Source organism: Hordeum vulgare, chromosome 5H, assembly GCF_904849725.1.
Source record: "Hordeum vulgare subsp. vulgare chromosome 5H, MorexV3_pseudomolecules_assembly, whole genome shotgun sequence".
In the NCBI taxonomy this organism is placed as follows: Eukaryota; Viridiplantae; Streptophyta; class Magnoliopsida; order Poales; family Poaceae; genus Hordeum; species Hordeum vulgare.
The window spans coordinates 133134065-133159723 of NC_058522.1; the positions used below are offsets into that span (position 1 = coordinate 133134065).

Below are 25659 nucleotides of genomic sequence, written 5' to 3' on the forward strand. Positions count from 1 at the left end.
GCTAGGGTTCCCTGTGCGGGGAAGAGAGAGGAGCTGGGTGGGTGAGAGGGTGAGGGGTGTGGGCCGTTGGATCTGTACGACTTGGACGGCTCAGATCGTTTTTAGTAGGGTGATCCGTGGACTCTATTCTGATTGGTCGAGACATATGTCACTTAAAATAATCATTAAGTGCTAAAAACAATGAAGATTTAAGAAGAAACTACCAATAATCAGTGACGGAGCCAGAAATTTTGTGAAGTCTGGGCAAGTCGAGCCTAAGTATATAATTTTGAAATAAAAAATTGTATATTCGGATGCAAACCATATAATATACAACCAAATTTCTGAATCACAAATCCGTATTAATAATTAAGTGAAAATATAACCATAATAGTCACACAAAATTATTTTTAAAGTGAGATAATATGTCAATATCCGCTTCATAATCCAAATAAAGTTGAGACATGACAACAAAAGGAACACATCTCTTACTTGCTCATTTTTGCCAAAATAAAGACATACAATAAGCCTTGCATAGAGGCAAACTCGACATGTTGCCAAAGTTCTAGAAGGCACTACAATAAAAAATGAATTTGCAATTAATGTAAATTAAGTTGCAAGATGTAAATATATTCATAATTGAAAGCTTGCAAGAATAGAGATGGTCAGATGGAACATATATTCACTACACTAAACAAAATCACGAGGCAAAGCCCCTTTCAAGAGCTCATTGCAGTAAATGTACTCAAAGAAATCATGGATAGGTGAGCAACTACTAGTTAGTTATTTGCTAAATTTAAGTTAGGGTTGAACGAACTCGACAAACAAGGCTCTCAAATACTAATCACATTTACAAAAAGAGTTGCTTGTTAGTTAGTTCTAGTAGAGATTAGTTGACCTGAAAATAAATACTTATACGTGATAAAATCATATGAGTATCAAAACTTTTCGGAGACCCTTGGCCTGAAAATAAACACAGAGTAACCTGTAATATGTTTTACCTTCTCTACTTGAAGAAGAGTTCAGTGATGTGTGCTGGTGCAAGAAGCTTTCCCTTATGTGTCTTGGGGGCTTCTCGCTATTGTTCGGCTGTGAGTTTTTTTTAGGACCCCAAAATGAGTTGTTTTGTGAAGGACCTACCATATATTTGTTGCGAAATTGGACCAAATCATTTTTCTAAAATACTAGGCCATATTAAATGCACAATTAACCAAATGGTTAGGTGTCAAAATCTTTTTATCCACCTCTTGTGAAAAAGACAAATGTTCGTCGAATCAGCTGGAAGCGGGTCAAATTTAAACTGCAGCTCCCTCATAGTTTGCTTTTTATTTTTCTCAAAAGTAATTTATCGGTACAAAATTATCTATTTAATCATAGAAACATCAAAAGTTTTCCAAGATTTAACCACTAGCTAGGAATGGTCATACCCGCCATTTTGACCGCATTTTGAAATGCCATGAAAAATTCAAACAAAATCAAAAAAATGGAAAGCCTTTGGATTGTGTCACTATATGTGACAAATTTACCAGGAAAAATAATAAACTTGTAATACGACAATTATTTTTAAAAAGTGTTCTAAAAAATGGGCTATCATGTGTGAAGATTCATGGTTTTCAAGCCAAATGATTAATCTTATGACCACATTTATTGCATAGTTTGTTCAAATGATCTAATATTATGCACAAGGGTGTGTATTGGAATGACAAACAACGTTGATTAAGGAAATTTTCATTTTCCTTGTATGTAAAATTCATTTTCCATTTTTCAAGTGTCCAAAATGAGTTTTTATGTGAAGGGCCTATCATGTATTTGTTTCAAAACTGTACCAAATGGTTGGGTGTTAAAATCTTTTATCCACCTCTCGTGAAAAAGAAAAAATTTCGACGAATCAGCTGGAAGCGGGTCAAATTTGAACTGCAGATGCATTATAGTTTGCTTTTCATTTTTTCAAAAAATAATTTATAGATATAAAAGTATCTATTTAATCATAGAAACATCTAAAGTTTTCCAAGATTCAACCACTAGCTAGGAACGGACATACCCGCCGTTTTTACACATTTTGAAATGGCCATGAGAAATTCAAAAAAAATAAAAAAAATTGAAAACCTTTGCGTTGTGTCATTATATGTCACAAATTTACCAGGAAAAATAATAAACTTGTAATACGACAATTATTTTTAAAAAGTGTTCTCAGAAATGAGTTATCATGTGTGAAGATTCATGGTTTTCAAGCCAAATGATCAATCTTATGGCCACATTCATTGCATAGTTTGTTCAAATGATCTAATATTATGCACAAGGGTGCGTATTGAAATGGCAAACAACGTTGATTAAGGAAGTTTTCATTTTCCTTTTATGTAAAATTCATTTTTCCATTTTTCAAGTGTCCAAAATGAGTTTTTTTGTAAAGTACCTACCATATAATTGTTTCAAAATTGGACCAAATAATTTTTATAAAATACTAGTCCATATTTAATGTACAATTGACAAAATGGTTGGGTGTTAAAAGATTTTATCCACCTTTTGTGAAAAAGACAAATTTATGTCGATTCAGCTGGAAACGGGTTAAATTTGAACTGCAGCTGCATTATAGTTTAATCAGAAATACATGGTGTGGTGCCTTGACGTCGAGGTTTGGATGGTGGTCGAGGGCCCCAACTCCAGAGCGCGTGAACTTGCATGCGAGTCGCATGGTCACCGCCTGACCGTTGCGTTGCCACGCGTTCTAGGTGGAATAGGCATGTATGGTGGGTTGGAGAATCCCTCGATAGGTGTTAGCAAGAAGAATACAATATAAGAATCTCACGAGGAGACTGAACTAAGCTCAAACATGAATTAGCAGCCAAGTAATTGATTAGCGGTGCGGGTAATTCACATAGACAATGGTCCTAAATTTTGGCTGAGGATGATCATCTACTAAGGAGACTATTTTGGAAAAAATTTATCTCAAATGGATGAATCTAGGTGGCACTTGCTTTGCAATGTAACACATTGTGCAGAAATATGGATGTTGAAGCTAGGATCAAATAAATGAATGGATTGAGCTGAAATTTGGTGTATGATCTTAATTTGGGCATATGAAGAGGGCATATGAAGGCACTGTATAAAAATTATACCATTTGGACATGCCAAAGTGACACTTCCTTCACAATGTGCCAATCTGGACAGAAAATGGTAATTGAAACTGGGCTCACATAGATGATTGGATTGAGCTTAAATTTGGAGGAAGATGATAATTTGGGCACATTAAGATAATGTAAAAAATTCAAAAATTTGAATAAACAAAAATTAAACTTCCTTCACAATGCTCTCTACTGAACAGAATATTGGGAAAAATATTGAGAGAAAGTGGCTGAATTAAATGAGCTAAAATTTGGTGGAGTGAGTTTATATGGTCAGTGTCATCCCGTGGTAAATTGTCATCAACTATAAAGCAATATAAAATGTAGTTGCTTCACAAAATGAAAATATTACCAGAAACAAAGATTGGACGATGAGCTCACATGGATTGTTAGATGGGGCTAAAATTTTATGGAGAGCTATGTTTTGGGCACATAGATGATGTGGAAAAAATTCAACTCATCAGGAAATTCCTATCTAGTACTTCCTTCACAAAGCTGTTAGCTGAACACAAACTTTGGAAATTTGCTGAGAAAGATTTACTAGGCAAATCGTTACGAAAGTTTTCATGAGGCAATGATTTGTATATGAAAAAGGGCCCAAAAAATATGAGGGTAATCAAAGAAATATAAATAGCACTTCCTTCACAAAGTCTTATTTTGAACAGAATAGGAAAATGAATATTGCTGAATTATTTTTGAACTATGGAAGGAAGGGTTTTCACATATTTCAGAAATATATGATCCAAAGTATTTATGAGAATTTTCCGAGAATTTTTGGAATGACAGAATAGTAGGTTGCTTCACAAACTAGGATGAGGTGGGATAGAATGGACCCACGAGTGACATGTCAACATAGTTAGAACGTGTTACGACATTTTTATAATCGTCGTAAAACTTATGACGATCCCGTCTTATGCGGTTACGACGTTTTTGACTCACATCGTCATAATTTATATGTAGATTTGATCCCCTCAAACGGTTTACGATGATCTCGGATGAAATCGTCACAGATTTATGATGAATTCATCAACGACGTCTTAAAAACGTCATGTATGAGCATATTTCTTGTAGTGTCAACAAGCAACTCCTGAAGTAGCTGTCGTAGCCAGGAGCACTCCGTAACGGCGTTCACCACTGCCCTGTACTCGGCCTCGGCACTCGATCGTGAGACTGTGGGTTGTCGTTTAGACGACCACGATATCAGAGAGGGCCCGAGGTAGACGCAGTAGCCGGAAGTAGAACACCGAGTGTCAGGTCACCCAGCCTAGTCGGCGTCGGAGTAAACGACGAGGCTGGTGTCCGGTGATGCTGTCAGGGTGAGACCCATAGCCGTGGTGCCACGTATATACCGAAGAATACGTTTCACCAGAGACCAATGAGTGTCGCGAGGGGCATGCATGTGAAGGCACACCTGCTGGACATCATACTGGATATCCGGCCTCGTCAGCGTGAGATATTGGAGAGCACCGACGATGGAGCGGTAGAAAGGGGCGTCGAACGCCGGAGAGCCCTCAACGGCGGACACCTTAGCCTTCGTGTCGACATGCATGGACGCAGGCTTGCAGTTAAGCATGCCTGCTCGATCCAGAAGCTCGTAGGCGTACTTGTGCTGATGCAGAAAGAAGCTAGTGGCACGGCGGACAACCTTGATACCGAGGACGTAGTGGAGAGCCCCCAAGTCCTTGAGAGCGAACTCGGTGCCAAGGCGAGCTGTGACCTGCTGAAGTAGCGATGGCGAGGATGCAGTCAGGATGATATCGTCAATGTATAGGAGAAGGTACGCAGTGGTAGCGCCCTGATGGTAGACAAACAGGGAGGCATCAGACCGTGTGGACCGGAACCCCTGTTGCTGACGAAAGGCGGCGATCTGCTGGTACCAGGCCCGAGGCGCCTGCTTCAACCCGTACAGAGACCGGGAGAGCAAGCACACATGGTCCGGATAGGTGGTGTCGACGAAACCAGTAGGCTGCTGACAAAACACCTGCTCATCAAGATGGCCATGCAAAAAAGCATTAGACACATCGAGCTGGTGAACTGGCCAGGCACGAGAGACAACAAGCTGGAGGACAGCGTGAATCGTGCCCGGTTTAACAACCAGGGCGAAGGTGTCGGTGAAGTCCACGCCGGCGCGCTGGCGAAAACCGCGCACCACCCAACGCGCCTTGTAGCGCTCGAAAGAACCATCGGGGCGAGTCTTGTCGAGGAAAACCCACTTGCCAGTGACGACATTGGCATGAGGAGGCCGCGGAACAAGGTGCCATGTACGGTTGCGCTGTAGGGCGTCGAACTCCTCACGCATCGCAGCAAGCCAGTTCAGATCCCGAAGGGCTGCGCGAGCGGAAAAGGGTAGACGAGACGGTGACGAGGTGGAGGCAGCACACGCGTACTCATCAGCAGTGTAGCGCATGCTAGGACGGAATGTCCCTGTACGAGCTCGAGTAACCACTCCGGGGCGGGATGCATCCCCCGGAGCGGAAGGGGGCCGCTGAGGGCCCCACAGCCGCCGAACCAGGGGAGGCGGCGTCTGAAGGCGCTACCGTAGGGGCGCCCGTAGGCACAGCCGCGCCCGAGGCAGCGGCCGGACCTGTATCGGCCGGGCCAGCGGGGGTGCACAGCGGAGCAGCCGCGCCCGCAGCGGGAGCCGGGCCGGCGGGGGCGCCCAGAGGGGCAGCCGCGCCCGTGGCGGGAGCTCGACGAGCGGGGGCGCCCAGAGGGGCAGCCGCGCCCGTGGCGGGAGCTCGGCGAGCGGGGGCGCCCAGAGGGGCAGCCGCGCCCTTGGTAGTAGCCGGGCCAGCGGGGGCGCCCGGAGGGGCAGCCGTGCCCGCGACGGGGGTCGTGCCAACAGGTGGAGGCTCGACAGGGAGGAGCCTCGCCGTGGGAGAGGCCAAGAGTGGCTCGACGGCGACTGGTACCTGGTGAACAGGAAACACGAACTCGTCAAAGTACACGCGCCGCGATGTATAAACACGGTGGGACACTAGATCATAGCACCGGTAACCTTTGGTGTTGGAAGGATAGCCAAGGAAGATGCAGGGAACCGACCGTGGGGCGAGTTTGTGAGGGGTGTTAGACGCGGTGCTAGGATAACAGAGACACCCAAATGTGGGAAGACCATCATAAGATGGAGTCGTACCGAAGAGGAGCTGGTGAGGCCCATAGTTCCAACGGGGGCGACACGGGCGGATGTTAAGGAGAAAGCTGGCCGTGGCGAGAGCGTCCGACCAGAACCGAGGAGGCACGTTAGAGTGGAAGAGTAACGTACGGACGCAGTCATTAAGAGTGCGAGTCACAGGCTCGACGCGGCCATTTTGTTGGGAGGTGTATGGGCAAGTGAGGCGAAAGATGATGCCGTGAGAGGCGAGGAGGTTGCGGACAGCGACGTTGTCAAATTCTTTACCGTTGTGAGTTTGTAGGGCAAGGATAGGACGACCGAACTGTGTGGTGACATAGGAATAAAATGTGGAGAGTGTGGCGAGGGCGTCGGACTTGCGACGAAGGGGAAAGGTCCACACATAGTGAGAGAAATCATCTAAAATCACCAAATAGTATAGATAACCCGTGTTGCTAGCAACCGGGGACGTCCAAACATCACTATGCAACAACTGAAACGGAAAAGTGGAAATAGTGGTAGACTCACTAAAGGGATGACGAACGTGCATGCCAAGACGGCAGGCCTCACAAGTGTGGTTGTCAACCTTATTACATGAAAAGGAAAAACTCTGAAGAATCTGACGCAAAACTGTAGGGTTGGGATGACCAAGACGAGCATGCCAAAGGTCGACGCTGGCGGCGAGGGTGGATGGACGAGTGGCGGTGGGGGCGGAGGGATGCATCGGGTAGAGCTCGTCGGGGCTATCACATCGGTGTAGAACCATCCGTGTACGGGCGTCCTTCACAGAGAAACCAACCCCGTCAAATTCGATAGTAACAGGATTTTCACGAGAGAGACAACGAACAGAAACAAGACTAGCAACTAGCTCAGGACACACAAGAACATTAGACATGTTAATGGGAGTAGAACTAGACGGAAAAGACATATGACCGACATGTGTAATACGAGTAGGAGTATGAACGGGTGTGGCGGAGGTAAGGTTACCGGGATGATTAGTCATATCAGAAGTAGCGCCCGAGTCCATGTACCAATCACTGCCACCACCGTAGTTGGCGGGCGATGGCGCTGAGTGCAGAGCGGCCAGGAGTGAAGGATCCCACGGCGGTGGCACCGGGGGCGGGTAGGACCCGCCATAGCGGGCCGCGCCGTAGGAGGGTACCGGAGCGTCGCCGTAGCCGCCCATGGCCGGCGGTGCAGGGGCAGCCGGATAGGAGGCGGCGCCGGGCACGGCGAGGTAGGCCTGATGGCTCGGCGGGCGAGGCCGAGGATGTCCGGGGCGGGAGGCCGAGGCACCGGCATCGAGTACGCATGAACGGCGCCGGTCCAAGGGTTGGTGCCGTAGGTCCAGGGCGGGGTCGGCTGCTGACGAGGGCCCCCCGTAGGCCTGGGGCCCACCGGCCGGTTGCTGCTGCTGTTTGTTGCGGCCGCCGCCACGGCGGTTGCCGTGATGCCCGCCACCCTGAGGCGATTGTGGCTGTGGTGGTGCAGCGGGAGGGGCCAGGTGCGCGGGCGGTTAGAAGAAGCCCGACATGATGTTGCACTCGCTTCTTCACTCCCTTCATCCGGCGCTCCTCCAACCGCAAGTATGCCACAAACTTGGGGAAGGAGGGCTCCGACATCAAGGTGAGGTTGGAGGCGGCGTTGCCGAAATCCTCGTTGAGGCCGGCGGAGAGGGTGCTGAGGAGGAGGTCGTCATCAACCTTGGCGCCGATGTCGCGGAGTTCAGCCGCCAACGTCTTCAAGCGGCGGCAGTAGTCATAAATGGACTGGTCATCCTGGTGACAGTCAAAAAATTCCTGCTGCAAAAAGATGCGGCATTGAAGCTTGTTGTTGGTGAAGAGACCGTTGAGCTTGACCTAGACGGCGCGGGCATCATCACCGTCGCGTACGACCTTGTGAAACAGGTCCTTGGAGATCGTGGTGAAGAACCACCGGATGAGCGTGGCCTCAATGGTGGTCCACTCGGAGTCGCCCGCCGTGGCGCGAGAGTCAATGTTGTCGTCAACATGATCTACGAGGTTGTTGTCGCGGAAGAACAGCGAGAAGTATGTTTTTCATGCGAAGTACGAGGAGTCGGTGGCGTCGAGGATGACAGGGACGGGCTCACGGATAGGGATGTCACGGATGTCAACGGGGTCCGGCTCGGCGAAGGGGTTGGAGTAGGTGGAGGCGGGGGAAGACATGGCGGCGGCGCGATGGAGGAGCGGTGCGGCAGGGGAGGTGGGGCGGCGCGCGGCGGGAGGAGCGGCACGGCGGGGAGGGGAAGCGCGGTGCTGGTAAGGGGAGGCGCAGCGCGGGGAGGAGTAGGCGGCGGCGGCGGCGTGGGGCGGTGGCGGCGGCTGCAGATGGCGGCAACGGCGGCCCGAGGCGGCGGCGGCTAGGGTAGGCGGAAGCTAGGGGTTAGGATCGACTTGCGATAGATACCGTGTAAAAGATATTGTGTGCATCGATAATTCATTGATCGTGCACTATATATATATATACAAAAGGTGCGTGTATTGTCTCTCAAATTACAGGTAAATACATAGGGAGAAAGACATTACAGGTACGGCATACAAAACCCGGACCTGTACACATGTTCAACACCGAGCTTGTCGACGACGAAACCCATGGCCTGCTTAAGCAGCGCGATCTTGTGACCAACCATGCTCCCGCTGACATCGAGCACCATGACAAGATCCAGGGCGCGCGCGCCGCCTTGACCGCGGCTGGAGCCAACGCGGGAGCCTTGGCGTGCACGAGCACCTCGAAGCCGTCGCTGCTGGCGTCCTTGGCGATGGCCGGGTATTCGCAGTGCGTCTTGATAAACATCAAACCGCCGCTGGCAGTCGACTGCGTGGCGGCTACGTCGGCGGCTGCGGTTTGCAGTTCCAGAGGCTCGTCGTCGTCGAAGACCAGCTCCTGGGTGGGAGTCACACCCGGCACGTCGCGCCACGGCGTGAAGCAGAGCGGGCAGATGCTCTGGCGGTGGACGCAGCGGAGGTGGAAGCGGTGGGAGCACTCAGCCGTGAAGGTGGCGTGGCCGCGGCACATGTCGCCTTGACAGACGGCGCACATCATCTCCTTGGACTCAAACGTCCAAACCACCATCACCGATGAAAAGGAGAACTTTGTTCATGCGTACTAGTAGTGCGACTGCAGAAAAGCTGTGAGATTTTTTTTTTAGGGAAAAATGCTGTGAGATTTAACGCCATCGGATCACGGGAAACTGTATATCTCCCCTAATCTCTTCCTAATAATAAAGCAAATAGGTTTCTGGTCGCCTGTCGTGGTAGTTTTGCAAAAACACTCCTCTATTTTTTCGTAACCAACCCGCGGTCCTTCATTAAGTGGTTTCGTTTTTTTAGAAAAAAACCGACCAGCTCCCTTCATCCTCCCCTCGTCATCCCACAGCAGCGGCACGTCCATCGCGAGGGCGCTTCTCTGCAGCACGTCCCTTTCCCTCCCCTCCGTAGAGCGCCGTTGTCCCCCGACCACGGCCTTGCCACCTCGACGGCGGCGACGCAGGCGGCCGTCGGCTGCGGCAAGGCCCTGCAATCCAAAGCCATGCTGGAGCACGAGCTCGGACTTGGAAGTCTTTGTTGCAGAGGAATTCCGCTGTTGTCTCGGTTGGTGCTGCCGTTGAGCTGAGTGCACACTACGCGCTCTATATATACACCGGCCGGCAGCGGCGCGTGCGCGGGCCGCGGGCGCGGGACGCACGAGTAGCTTATGGGCGACCGGCCGCGTACGTGTACGCGCCAGTGCGTGACGACTGACGACACGAAGTTGAAACTGCACAGGTGGCCGGGAAACACACGCTGAATTCATGAAAAACACATGCAGGATACTGGTCCATTGGTGGTCGCCATGGACATTGCAGACGAGGGCATTGCAGCTTTGCATGAGAATGTCCAGGCCACTGGTGAAGTAGAATCACCAAATGTGTCTGAGCTGGAAGCACGCGTGAATGAGACTGGTTTGTTGCTCGCCATGGACGTTGCAGAGGAGGGCTTTCCAGCTTTGCATGAGAATGTCCAGGTTAATGGACATTCAGTAGAATCATCAAACCCAAGCCCCCCCCCCCCCCCCCCCCGAGAAGGAGAGGTGAGAGAGGAGAGGGATCCGGCGGGCCGAGGACGACGATGAGCTCGTCGGCTTTGAGGAGGGAGGCGACGAGGAGCAGGGAGCTCGGGCGGACGTGCGGAGGGGCTGACCCACTCGTGGAAAAACAGGCTTCCGTCCAGCCCCATAAGTCGCGAAGCTGTAGGAACCGCGACTAATGGGACCTTTAGTCGCGGTTCTGGAGGTGAACCGCGACCAAAGGCCTGGGCCCAGGGCGCTCGGTGGCCAGCTGGTGCACGTGAGGGGCTTTAGTCGCGGTTGGCCAGGACAACCGCGACTAAAGGCCTTCGGGCACCTTTAGTCACGGTTTGCCAGGCCAACCGCAACTAAAGCCCCTCCCCTATATATACCCATCCAGCAGCCAACACTTAGCCATTTAGAGCCATTCTCTTCACACTTAGGGTTTAGGTTTGCTTTTGGTTCCTCTTATGCACATAAGGTGTTTGATGAAATGCCCCAAGAGCATGAAACAAACATGACATGAAGTGTTGGAGCCACACTCCTCGATCGCGGTTAGCAACTTGATGAACCTTTGATGTGTCATTGATAAAATATGCATGTGTGTAGTTCATTGTTTAATTTATATTGTTTGTAGCTAGTTAGTTTAACAAATGCATGATGGTTAATTATATATTTTATATTATAATAATGCAGATGAATCGGCAATGGATGTACGTTAACCGACTCTCCGGCGAGTTCACTACGGGTTTGAAAGATTTCCTCGTAGTGGCTAATGCGAACAAGCGGGGGGGTTTTGTTATCTGTCCATGTGTTAACTGTAAGAATCAGAAGGGTTACTCTTCCTCAAGAGATGTTCACATGCATCTGCTTCGGCACGGTTTCATGCCAAGCTATAATTGTTGGACCAAGCATGGAGAAAGAGGGGTTATAATGGAAGAAGATGAAGAAGGGGATGATTTCATCGATGAAAGCTATCTTGCTCATTTCGGTGATACTTTCATGGAGGATGCTGAAGGTGAAGGGGAAGGTGAAGAAGAGGCACGTGATGATCCCGTTGATGATCTTGGTCGGACCATTGCTGATGCACGGAGACGCTGCGAAACTGAAAAGGAGAGGGAGAATTTGGATCGCATGTTAGAGGATCACAGAAAGGCGCTGTACCCCGGATGCGATGATGGTCTGAAAAAGCTGGGCTGCACACTGGATTTGCTGAAATGGAAGGCAGAGGCAGGTGTAGCTGACTCGGCATTTGAAAACTTGCTGAAAATGTTGAAGAATATGTTTCCAAAGGATAACGAGTTGCCCACCAGTACGTACGAAGCAAAGAAGGTTGTCTGCCCTCTAGGTTTAGAGGTTCTGAAGATACATGCATGCATCAACGACTGCATCCTCTACCGCGGTGAATACGAGAATTTGAATGAATGCCCGGTATGCACTGCATTGCGTTATAAGATCAGAGGCGATGACCCTGGTGACGATGTTGAGGGCCAGAAACCCAGGAAGAGGGTTCCCGCCAAGGTGATGTGGTATGCTCCTATAATACCACGGTTGAAACGTCTGTTCAGGAACAAAGAGCATGCCAAGTTGTTGCGATGGCACAAAGAGGACCGTAAGTCGGACGGGGAGTTGAGACACACCGCAGATGGAACGCAATGGAGAAAGATCGACAGATGGTTCAAAGATTTTGCAGCTGACGCAAGGAACATAAGATTTGCTCTAAGTACGGATGGCATGAATCCTTTTGGCGAGCAGAGCTCCAGCCATAGCACCTGGCCCGTGACTCTATGCATCTACAACCTTCCTCCTTGGTTGTGCATGAAGCGGAAGTTCATTATGATGCCAGTGCTCATCCAAGGTCCGAAGCAACCCGGCAACGACATCGATGTGTACCTAAGGCCATTAGTTGATGAACTTTTACAGCTGTGGGGTGGTGTCCGTGTGTGGGATGAGCACAAACAAGAGGAATTTGACCTACGAGCGTTGCTTTTCGTAACCATCAACGATTGGCCTGCTCTTAGTAACCTTTCGGGACTGTCAAATAAGGGATACAATGCATGCACGCACTGCTTACATGAGACTGAAAGTGTACGTTTGCCAAATTGTAAGAAGAACGTGTACCTTGGGCATCGTCGATTTCTTTCGAAAATTCATCCAGTAAGAAAGAAAGGCAAGCATTACAACGGCAAGGCAGATCACCGGCCGAAGCCTGCGGAACGCACTGGTGCTGAGGTATTTGATATGGTCAAGGATTTGAAAGTCATCTTTGGAAAGGGTCCTGGCGGACAATCAGTTCCGAAGGGAGCTGACGGGCACGCAGCCATGTGGAAGAAGAAATCTATATTCTGGGAGCTAGAATATTGGAAAGTCCTAGATGTCCGCTCTGCAATCGACGTGATGCACGTTACAAAGAATATTTGCGTGAACCTCCTAAGCTTCTTGGGCGTGTATGGGAAGACAAATGATACAAAGGAAGCACGGCAGGACCAGCAACGTTTGAAAGACCCTGATGACCGGCATCCGGAATGGTTTCAAGGTCGTGCCAGCTACGCTCTGACCAAAGAAGAGAAGGTCATCTTTTTTGAATGCCTGAGCAGTATGAAGGTCCCGTCTGGATTCTCGTCCAATATAAAGGGAATAATAAACATGGCGGAGAAAAAGTTCCAAAACCTGAAGTCTCACGACTGCCACGTGATTATGACGCAATTGCTTCCGATTGCTTTGAGGGGGCTCCTGCCGGAAAATGTTCGAGTAGCCATTGTGAAGCTATGTGCATTCCTCAATGCAATCTCTCAGAAGGTAATCAATCCAGAAGATCTACCACGGTTACAGAACGATGTGATCCAATGTCTTGTCAGTTTCGAGTTGGTGTTCCCGCCATCCTTCTTCAATATTATGACGCACCTCCTGGTTCACCTAGTCGAAGAGATTTTCGTTCTCGGTCCTGTATTTCTACACAATATGTTCCCCTTCGAGAGGTTCATGGGAGTATTAAAGAAATATGTTCGTAACCGTGCTAGGCCAGAAGGAAGCATCGCCAAGGGCTATGGAAATGAGGAGGTAATTGAGTTTTGTGTTGACTTTGTTCCTGACCTTAAGCCGATTGGTCTTCCTCGATCGCGGCACGAGGGGAGACTAAGTGGAAAAGGCACGATCGGAAGGAAATCAACGATATGTATGGACGGCCATTCTCTGAATGAAGCACACCACACTGTACTGACCAATTCCAGCTTGGTGGCTCCGTACTTTGAGAAACACAAGAATATTTTACGCTCTGACAACCCGGGGAAGCCTGAATCCTGGATTAGGAAGGCCCACATGGAGACTTTCGGCAGTTGGTTGAGAAAACATTTAATGAATGACAATGATGTTGTAGATCAGCTGTACATGTTGGCCAAGACACCATCTTCGACTATAACGACTTTCCAAGGGTACGAGAGAAATGGGAATACATTTTACACGATCGCCCAAGATAAAAAGAGCACCAACCAAAACAGTGGTGTCCGCTTTGATGCAGCAACCGAGAATGGGCAAGAGGTCACATATTATGGTTACATAGAGGAGATATGGGAACTTGACTATGGACCCTCCTTTAAGGTCCCTTTGTTCCGGTGCAAATGGTTCAAGCTAACAGGAGGTGGGGTAAAGGTGGACCAGCAATACGGAATGACAATGGTGGATTTCAACAATCTTGGTTACCTTGACGAACCATTCGTCCTAGCGAAAGATGTCGCTCAGGTTTTCTATGTGAAGGACATGAGTAGCAAACCGAGGAAACGGAAAGATAAGAAAACGATCAGTACATCATGCGATGATCCAAAGCGCCACATTGTTCTTTCAGGGAAAAGAAACATCGTGGGAGTGGAGGACAAGACAGACATGTCAGAAGATTATAATATGTTTGCTGAAATTCCGCCCTTCAAAGTGAACACCGACCCAAGCATTAAGTTAAATGATGAGGATGCTCCATGGATACGGCACAATCGTAAGCAAGCAGGGACACAAGGGAAGAAATGATGTGTAATAATTTATTGTACCAAACTTTGTTGAATGGATCATGTGAATTATATTACCCGTGATGTGTTTGGTGTCCATTTTCGAATGATTCGAGATACCACTGATGATACATGAAATTTGGAGTGATTTAGTCATACTCCTGCCTAGGCGTATAATATGCATACTCGTAGTCTTCATAGCCGCTGTCGTCGTTGTACTGGTAGTCGTCGCCTTCTAAGTTGCCGCCGTCGTCGTCGCTGCTGTCGTCGCTGTCGTCGGGCGGCGCTCGTGGCTCGAACTGAGGGTAGCGCAGGCGGGGGATATCGCCGGCCGTGATGTAGTCCATGACGCTCTGCAGAGTCCGGCCGTACCACCATAGCCGACGGCCGGCCTCGTGGAAGTTCCCAGGAGGCAGACCGTCCTCCTCATACCTGGCGAGCGCCCTCTCACGCCGATTGATGAAGAAGGCGTCCCAAGTATGCTGGTTATCGGGATGCCAGCGGGGATTCATCCGCTGCTCCGGCGTGAGGTCGAGGTAGTAGTGGTTCGTGATGGCCGCCCGGCGCGCAGTACCCTGAGGGACGGGAGGGACCGGCACGCCGCCGGCGCTTAGGCTCCAGCCGGTGGGGACGCGGTAGCCCGGTGGACAAGGGTAGTTCGAGGCGCAAAGCTCCTCCACCTGCTGGTAGGTTAGAGTGGGTGCGGTGGAAGCCATGAGAGAGTGATGAGAGATTGTAGAGATGTGATAATGCTGGCCAAGCCGGGCTACATATATGTAGTGAGAAATGGCGGGAAAAATGGGAGCGGGAAGACAGGAGGCGGGAAGACAGGAGGCGGGAAGAAAGTGGCGGGAAGAAAGAGGCGGGAAGACAGTGAAGAAATGGCGGGAAGAAGAGGAATCCAGAGCTGGTCATCTAACCTTTAGTCCCGGCTGGTTGGTGCAACCGGGACTAAAGGCCAGACCAACCGCGACTAAAGGTCGTTGCGCGCGGGGAACGCAAAAACGACCTCTCAGCGGGCGGATAGGAGAAGAAAGGGGCGGCGCGCTCACGGCTCGGGCGAGAGGCCTCTCAGCGGGGCATCACAGCCACCGCACCAGGCAGGCGTGAGCAAGATGGGTCGAGGCCGAAGGCCGGCCCAGGCCGGGGGGGAGAGAGGCTGTGGCCAATGTTCCCTTTAAATGGATTCTCTTTTTTCTGTCCCGTTTTAGGCAGATTCAATGTATTGTCTCTATGCATATTTTTCCTACGAAAATATGCTTAGAAAACAGAAAATAAAATGTTTGAAGTTTCTATAAAAGCAATGATGATTTTTCTGAAAAGAAAAAGATAAAAGGTTCTGAAAATAAAAGAAGATTTGGGGGGGCCTTTAGTCGCGGTTGGTCTGGCAAACCGCGACTAAAGGTTACCCTTTAGTCGCGGGTCGCCTCCCCAACCGCGACTAAAGGGGGGGGGGGCGCGGGAACGCAAAAAACCCGCCAAAAACCCTTTAGTCGCGGTTGGGGAGGCGACCCGCGACTAAAGGGTACCTTTAGTCGCTATAAATACAAGTGCGGGTCGCCTCCCCTGCCGCCGTCTTCTCCATCTCTCTCGTCTTCTCCGATTCCAACCGTCGCGCGCGCGCCGAAGGCCTGCCGCCGCCGTCGCCCTCGCCCTCGTCGACGCCGCCCGCCGTCGCCCTCGCCGTCGTCGCCGCCCGCCGTCGCCCTCGCCCGCGACTAAAGGGTTCACCCCTATCCTTTCATCTTTCCCGCGCCGCGCCCGCCTTCCTCGCTTCCTGTCGCCGCCTTCCTCGCTTCCTCCGCTCGAAGCATTGCGCTCGTCGCTGCGCTCATAGCCGCCCTCGTCCCCGCGCCCATCGATGCCGACAGGGCTCGCAGAAAAAGAACGTCTTGGAAGAACGTCTTGGAAGAACGTCTTGGAAGAAAAAGAACGTCTTGGAAGAACGTCTTGGAAGAACGTCTTGGAAGAAAAAGAACGTCTTGGAAGAACGTCTTGGAAGAAAAAGAACGTCTTGGAAGAACGTCTTGGAAGAAAAAGAACGTCTTGGAAGAACGTCTTGGAAGAAAAAGAACGTCTTGGAAGAACGTCTTGGAAGAAAAAGAACAGAGACTATCTATTTAAAAGATTCATCGAATATAAAAAGTTTCATCGAATATGAAAAAGAACAGAGACTATCAAATATGAAAAAGTTTCATCGAATATAAAAAAGATCATCGAGTTAAAAAATCATCAATTTAAATAATTAATCAATCTAAATTGAAAAAAATTAGCGAATTTGGAAAAGTTCACCATTTTTGGTTGAGTTTAAGACTATCTATTTTGGTTGAGTTATTGCAGGACATGATTTTGGGAATGTATCAATTATCTTTTAGATTATTTCAAGTTACTTTATTTGTGTAGTTTAAATTATGTGTGGGATCAATTGTGAGTATCAAAAAATCAACAGAAAACCAAGAAGAGAGGGAGTCATGGGACGAAAAAACAAAGGGAGTAGGAGAGGCAACGGAACCAACTCCTCTTTTAATAATGAGATACTTACATAATATTTACTCCCTCCGTTTTTAAATAATTATAGTCAAAAAAAGATAGTCTAGTTTTTTTAACTACAATTATTTAGGAACAAAGAAAGTATTTTCTTTTATGATTAAAAACTAGCAAATGAACCAGCGAATCGGCGGTCGGCCAGTGCAAAGCTGAAGCAGCAGGTTCACGGTCAAAAACTCTAGTTAAAACTCTCCGTGACGCCGTCGTCTGCCGCCCCGTCTCGCGCTCTACCGCGACACCCTCTCCCACCCCTTCCTCGCCCCCTCCTTTTTCCACCGCCCTTTCGCCACCGCCACCGCCACCGCCCCCCTTCTTCACTTAATTAATTTGTTTTTACTACATGTTTTCAGGACTGACATAATGGCGGACGATAGAGCTGACCCGATTATGGACAACTATGATCCGGACGGTGAAGCACATATGTTCGGCATCATAAACGGCGATATTCTATATGTGCCGACCGGAGAAGAAGAAGATGATATCTCTTCTTATCTGAACCTTGACGGTGAAGATGAAGGGCGCCGTCAGCAAGATGATGCCGAACAAACGTCGATAAACGACGATCTTCAAATGGAAGTAGCAACCACCTCCGGCGCCGAGGTATATATATACATTGAGCCTCTGGTGATACAAACTAACTGATTTGAATAAATATGTGTGTACTAACGCGCGCGACTCTCTTTCTTATTTTAGCCCTCGGCCGGATCGTCGAAACAATCGAGTACGTCGTCAAAGCGTGGCGCAACCAAGACGATGAAACAAGGAGAAACATGCACCATCGAGGTTGTCGACAGTGCAACCGGCAGGCCGCTGGAGCCCCGCAAGAACGCCACCAAGTTTGTCAGCCAATGCGGAGCCGTTGTTAGAGACAACGTCTCGATCACCGTCCAGGAGTGGAATGAGCCAAAGAAGGCACGAATTGCTGCAGGTTTCACTTTTGTCGATAAGAGAACAAAAAAAGATTGCTTCAAGAAGCTTATGGAACATTTCGTTCTACCTCCGGAATACAACAAATTCGATGAGGAGGGTAACAAGATTGAGGAAAACAAGGAGAGGAGGAGGCTAGTCAAACAGTTCGCTCTTCATAAGATGGCCAACAAAAACAAGGAGAGGAAAATGCGGCTAAGAAGGAGTACAATCATATTATGGGGCCAGGAGGGTATCGCATTTTGTTGCCTAGGTTGGAGAAGATGGAGAACGAGCTGAGGGCGCGAGGAATCCGTCCAGGTACGGAGGGATGGGACCCAAGGGCCAAAAGCTGGTGGTACGGGCATGGGGGAACGCTGAACCCGGAGACAGGGGAGTGTGTTTACCGGGGCAAATTAATTAAACCCACCCAAGCCCTTATTGACGCAATGAGGGATGCTCAAGAGGGGAAGATCAAGTTCAACAGAGAGAACGACGCGCTGACAAAAGCCCTCGGGAATCCTGAATACGGAGGACGTGTACGAGGCATGGGGCACATTCCGTGGAAAATAGGGTTCCCCCAGAACGATGACCCGTACGGTTACAGAAGCCGTAAGAGAAAGATGGATCGGGAAGCAGATGTTGTGGCGCGGTTGGCATCGGAAATGGATGTGATGAAGAAAACCATGAGTGTACTAGTAGCCGAAAGAGATGCAGCTCGGGTGCAGCATGAAGATCATCCAGCGGATCTCGGAAGCCAGCAGCGGAGAAGCAGCGTGGCTTCCACGGAGGCCCCACCGGCTGGTGCAGATGCACCGACGATCGAAATTAATGCACCGGAGCCTCTGGTGGTCGAAATTACTGCACCGGAGCCTCTGGTGGTCGAAATTACTGCACCGGAGCCTCCTCGCTACCCCGTGGACGATATAAAGGAGATGAAAGAATGTCATCTGTATTATCCTATCGGGAACATGTCCATGAAGGTAGCCATCGGCAGTGCTTTACCATGTTTACCTGGAGCACTCCACCACAACAGCCCCATTCAAGATGGCTATGCTCGTGTCACGGTGGAGGACATAGTCCAAGGGTTTGAGGACCTGGAGATTGACATTGCTACACCTGAAGGGGAGAAAAGACTTGGAGATGTCAAGCGCCATTTCATTCTATGGCAAAAGAAGTTTATCAAGTTTCCAGGCGAGGCGCCAAGGACAACAAGTCCACCCCCCTACGATGGTGGTGGTGGCGGTGGCGGTGGTGGTGGTGGTGGTGGTGGTGGCGGTTCACCTACACCTCCGTCACGTCAGCCGACGCCCCCCAGTCCACAACGTCCGGCGGGTGATCAGACTGTAAACTGTACGTCTGCACCAACTGACCCTCGTCTGATAGGATCATATACGAACACCCCATGGTGCATACAGCAGGAGAAGCTAGCTACTTCTAGGATCAGCTTCAGGAGTAAGGAGAAACATATCAAAGCCGAAGATCCAGCTAACGCAGCAAAACCAACATACGCAGAGAAATCTCAGACATGCCCCTTAAACTCGTACACTCAAAGCAGCCCAGGAACAAAAAACAATAACCAACGCACGCGGCATAGATTGTTCGAGATTCCTGAGCACAAAACCTCCCAAATAAACGCTACAACGGCTGTGGGACATTTATCAGTCGCCAAACATATCACCACGAGTTGCCCGTTTTGTCCGACCGAGGCACCAAATGCGCCAAGCTGGGTGCCAGGAAAAGGCATCAAAAATCTCCCAAAATAGGCGCCACGCGCGGACTGCTTGGAAGTGTGACGAACTTACAGAGGTAGGCGACGCGGGGGCGCTCGGGCTCGATCTCGGCAGCGACGCGCAGGATCGGGGCGATGCTGCTGAGCGAGGACGGCACCACCTTGTTGTCGAAGACCTCCATCGACAAGGCGGCACCTCGGCAGTGATGTGGCTGACCAGGGGCAACACCTCCGCAGCCAAGGGAGGCACCTCGACATCCAAGTGTCTGACCTCAGGCAGCACCTCTGCATCTAAGGGCAGAGCGTTGTGGGTGACATCGGGCAGCACCTCTCCATCCAAGGGAGGCGCCTCTGCATCCAAGTGGCTGACCTCGGGCAGCACCTCTGCATGCAAGGGCGGCGCCTCCGGCAGCACCAAGGGCGGCGCGTCTGAAGCATCCTGGCAGGCTACCTCGGGCGTTGGCGGGGCATCCAAGGGAGAGTCGAGGTAGGCTACCTCGGGCAGCGGCACCAGGGCAGCATCCTCGGTGGGCGTCGGCACCAGGGCAGCATCCTCGGTGGGAGGGCATCGTGGGCGTGGTTGGGTCCGGCCTTGGGCGCCTCGGCGTCGAGGGGCGGGGTGGGCGGGGAGACCAGATCCGGGGGCGGGGGGTCGGATCTGGCGTTCTTCCTCCGCTTGGCGGCGGGCGATGAGGGGACGGCGGGGGAGGTGAGGGAGCGACCGGAGCGGGTGCGGCCGGGGGAGGCTGTGATCTCCGAGAGAGACTGCAGGGCGAAGGCGAGCTCGCACTTCATGGCCCGCGGCGCCGCAAGGGACGCCCCGCCACCGCCTCCGCCTCCTCCGTCGCAGCCTCCGCCTCGCGCATCCCGCCGTCCTACGCTGGGATAGGCACGCCTGCCGACAGCCCACCCAGCCGCCGGTGTGGTTGGGATAGGAGAGGAGGTCATCGGCTGCGATCTAGGGAGGTGGCGGCTGCGATCTGGAAGGGAGGAGGAGCGGTGTTCGATCTGGATGGGCTAGGGTTCCCTGTGCGGGGAAGAGAGAGGAGCTGGGTGGGTGAGAGGGTGAGGGGTGTGGGCCGTTGGATCTGTACGACTTGGACGGCTCAGATCGTTTTTAGTAGGGTGATCCGTGGACTCTATTCTGATTGGTCGAGACATATGTCACTTAAAATAATCATTAAGTGCTAAAAACAATGAAGATTTAAGAAGAAACTACCAATAATCAGTGACGGAGCCAGAAATTTTGTGAAGTCTGGGCAAGTCGAGCCTAAGTATATAATTTTGAAATAAAAAATTTTATATTCGGATGCAAACCATATAATATACAACCAAATTTCTGAATCACAAATCCGTATTAATAATTAAGTGAAAATATAACCATAATAGTCACACAAAATTATTTTTAAAGTGAGATAATATGTCAATATCCGCTTCATAATCCAAATAAAGTTGAGACATGACAACAAAAGGAACACATCTCTTACTTGCTCATTTTTGCCAAAATAAAGACATACAATAAGCCTTGCATAGAGGCAAACTCGACATGTTGCCAAAGTTCTAGAAGGCACTACAATAAAAAATGAATTTGCAATTAATGTAAATTAAGTTGCAAGATGTAAATATATTCATAATTGAAAGCTTGCAAGAATAGAGATGGTCAGATGGAACATATATTCACTACACTAAACAAAATCACGAGGCAAAGCCCCTTTCAAGAGCTCATTGCAGTAAATGTACTCAAAGAAATCATGGATAGGTGAGCAACTACTAGTTAGTTATTTGCTAAATTTAAGTTAGGGTTGAACGAACTCGACAAACAAGGCTCTCAAATACTAATCACATTTACAAAAAGAGTTGCTTGTTAGTTAGTTCTAGTAGAGATTAGTTGACCTGAAAATAAATACTTATACGTGATAAAATCATATGAGTATCAAAACTTTTCGGAGACCCTTGGCCTGAAAATAAACACAGAGTAACCTGTAATATGTTTTACCTTCTCTACTTGAAGAAGAGTTCAGTGATGTGTGCTGGTGCAAGAAGCTTTCCCTTATGTGTCTTGGGGGCTTCTCGCTATTGTTCGGCTGTGAGTTTTTTTTAGGACCCCAAAATGAGTTGTTTTGTGAAGGACCTACCATATATTTGTTGCGAAATTGGACCAAATCATTTTTCTAAAATACTAGGCCATATTAAATGCACAATTAACCAAATGGTTAGGTGTCAAAATCTTTTTATCCACCTCTTGTGAAAAAGACAAATGTTCGTCGAATCAGCTGGAAGCGGGTCAAATTTAAACTGCAGCTCCCTCATAGTTTGCTTTTTATTTTTCTCAAAAGTAATTTATCGGTACAAAATTATCTATTTAATCATAGAAACATCAAAAGTTTTCCAAGATTTAACCACTAGCTAGGAATGGTCATACCCGCCATTTTGACCGCATTTTGAAATGCCATGAAAAATTCAAACAAAATCAAAAAAATGGAAAGCCTTTGGATTGTGTCACTATATGTGACAAATTTACCAGGAAAAATAATAAACTTGTAATACGACAATTATTTTTAAAAAGTGTTCTAAAAAATGGGCTATCATGTGTGAAGATTCATGGTTTTCAAGCCAAATGATTAATCTTATGACCACATTTATTGCATAGTTTGTTCAAATGATCTAATATTATGCACAAGGGTGTGTATTGGAATGACAAACAACGTTGATTAAGGAAATTTTCATTTTCCTTGTATGTAAAATTCATTTTCCATTTTTCAAGTGTCCAAAATGAGTTTTTATGTGAAGGGCCTATCATGTATTTGTTTCAAAACTGTACCAAATGGTTGGGTGTTAAAATCTTTTATCCACCTCTCGTGAAAAAGAAAAAATTTCGACGAATCAGCTGGAAGCGGGTCAAATTTGAACTGCAGATGCATTATAGTTTGCTTTTCATTTTTTCAAAAAATAATTTATAGATATAAAAGTATCTATTTAATCATAGAAACATCTAAAGTTTTCCAAGATTCAACCACTAGCTAGGAACGGACATACCCGCCGTTTTTACACATTTTGAAATGGCCATGAGAAATTCAAAAAAAATAAAAAAAATTGAAAACCTTTGCGTTGTGTCATTATATGTCACAAATTTACCAGGAAAAATAATAAACTTGTAATACGACAATTATTTTTAAAAAGTGTTCTCAGAAATGAGTTATCATGTGTGAAGATTCATGGTTTTCAAGCCAAATGATCAATCTTATGGCCACATTCATTGCATAGTTTGTTCAAATGATCTAATATTATGCACAAGGGTGCGTATTGAAATGGCAAACAACGTTGATTAAGGAAGTTTTCATTTTCCTTTTATGTAAAATTCATTTTTCCATTTTTCAAGTGTCCAAAATGAGTTTTTTTGTAAAGTACCTACCATATAATTGTTTCAAAATTGGACCAAATAATTTTTATAAAATACTAGTCCATATTTAATGTACAATTGACAAAATGGTTGGGTGTTAAAAGATTTTATCCACCTTTTGTGAAAAAGACAAATTTATGTCGATTCAGCTGGAAACGGGTTAAATTTGAACTGCAGCTGCATTATAGTTTAATCAGAAATACATGGTGTGGTGCCTTGACGTCGAGGTTTGGATGGTGGTCGAGGGCCCCAACTCCAGAGCGCGTGAACTTGCATGCGAGTCGCATGGTCACCGCCTGACCGTTGCGTTGCCACGTGTTCTAGGTGGAATAGGCATGTATGGTGGGTTGGAGAATCCCTCGATAGGTGTTAGCAAGAAGAATACAATATAAGAATCTCACGAGGAGACTGAACTAAGCTCAAACATGAATTAGCAGCCAAGTGATTGATTAGCGGTGCGGGTAATTCACATAGACAATGGTCCTAAATTTTGGCTGAGGATGATCATCTACTAAGGAGACTATTTTGGAAATTTTTTATCTCAAATGGATGAATCTAGGTGGCACTTGCTTTGCAATGTAACACATTGTGCAGAAATATGGATGTTGAAGCTAGGATCAAATAAATGAATGGATTGAGCTGAAATTTGGTGTATGATCTTAATTTGGGCATATGAAGAGGGCATATGAAGGCACTGTATAAAAATTATACCATTTGGACATGCCAAAGTGACACTTCCTTCACAATGTGCCAATCTGGACAGAAAATGGTAATTGAAACTGGGCTCACATAGATGATTGGATTGAGCTTAAATTTGGAGGAAGATGATAATTTGGGCACATTAAGATAATGTAAAAAATTCAAAAATTTGAATAAACAAAAATTAAACTTCCTTCACAATGCTCTCTACTGAACAGAATATTGGGAAAAATATTGAGAGAAAGTGGCTGAAGTAAATGAGCTAAAATTTGGTGGAGTGAGTTTATATGGTCAGTGTCATCCCGTGGTAAATTGTCATCAACTATAAAGCAATATAAAATGTAGTTGCTTCACAAAATGAAAATATTACCAGAAACAAAGATTGGACGATGAGCTCACATGGATTGTTAGATGGGGCTAAAATTTTATGGAGAGCTATGTTTTGGGCACATAGATGATGTGGAAAAAATTCAACTCATCAGGAAATTCCTATCTAGTACTTCCTTCACAAAGCTGTTAGCTGAACACAAACTTTGGAAATTTGCTGAGAAAGATTTACTAGGCAAATCGTTACGAAAGTTTTCATGAGGCAATGATTTGTATATGAAAAAGGGCCCAAAAAATATGAGGGTAATCAAAGAAATATAAATAGCACTTCCTTCACAAAGTCTTATTTTGAACAGAATAGGAAAATGAATATTGCTGAATTATTTTTGAACTATGGAAGGAAGGGTTTTCACATATTTCAGAAATATATGATCCAAAGTATTTATGAGAATTTTCCGAGAATTTTTGGAATGACAGAATAGTAGGTTGCTTCACAAACTAGGATGAGGTGGGATAGAATGGACCCACGAGTGACATGTCAACATAGTTAGAACGTGTTACGACATTTTTATAATCGTCGTAAAACTTATGACGATCCCGTCTTATGCGGTTACGACGTTTTTGACTCACATCGTCATAATTTATATGTAGATTTGATCCCCTCAAACGGTTTACGATGATCTCGGATGAAATCGTCACAGATTTATGATGAATTCATCAACGACGTCTTAAAAACGTCATGTATGAGCATATTTCTTGTAGTGTCAACAAGCAACTCCTGAAGTAGCTGTCGTAGCCAGGAGCACTCCGTAACGGCGTTCACCACTGCCCTGTACTCGGCCTCGGCACTCGATCGTGAGACTGTGGGTTGTCGTTTAGACGACCACGATATCAGAGAGGGCCCGAGGTAGACGCAGTAGCCGGAAGTAGAACACCGAGTGTCAGGTCACCCAGCCTAGTCGGCGTCGGAGTAAACGACGAGGCTGGTGTCCGGTGATGCTATCAGGGTGAGACCCATAGCCGTGGTGCCACGTATATACCGAAGAATACGTTTCACCAGAGACCAATGAGTGTCGCGAGGGGCATGCATGTGAAGGCACACCTGCTGGACATCGTACTGGATATCCGGCCTCGTCAGCGTGAGATATTGGAGAGCACCGACGATGGAGCGGTAGAAAGGGGCGTCGAACGCCGGAGAGCCCTCAACGGCGGACACCTTAGCCTTCGTGTCGACATGCATGGACGCAGGCTTGCAATTAAGCATGCCTGCTCGATCCAGAAGCTCGTAGGCGTACTTGTGCTGATGCAGAAAGAAGCTAGTGGCACGGCGGACAACCTTGATACCGAGGACGTAGTGGAGAGCCCCCAAGTCCTTGAGAGCGAACTCGGTGCCAAGGCGAGCTGTGACCTGCTGAAGTAGCGATGGCGAGGATGCAGTCAGGATGATATCGTCAATGTATAGGAGAAGGTACGCAGTGGTAGCGCCCTGATGGTAGACAAACAGGGAGGCATCAGACCGTGTGGACCGGAACCCCTGTTGCTGACGAAAGGCGGCGATCTGCTGGTACCAGGCCCGAGGCGCCTGCTTCAACCCGTACAGAGACCGGGAGAGCAAGCACACATGGTCCGGATAGGTGGTGTCGACGAAACCAGTAGGCTGCTGACAAAACACCTGCTCATCAAGATGGCCATGCAAAAAAGCATTAGACACATCGAGCTGGTGAACTGGCCAGGCACGAGAGACAACAAGCTGGAGGACAGCGTGAATCGTGCCCGGT

The 25659-nt window shown here is 48.0% G+C and overlaps 1 pseudogene; it reads right to left on the bottom strand.

The window, feature by feature from the left end:
- The window catches only part of LOC123396413, a 29679-nt pseudogene extending 20376 nt beyond the window's left edge, over positions 1 to 9303 (bottom strand).
- Positions 9304 to 25659: the final 16356 nt, after the last annotated feature.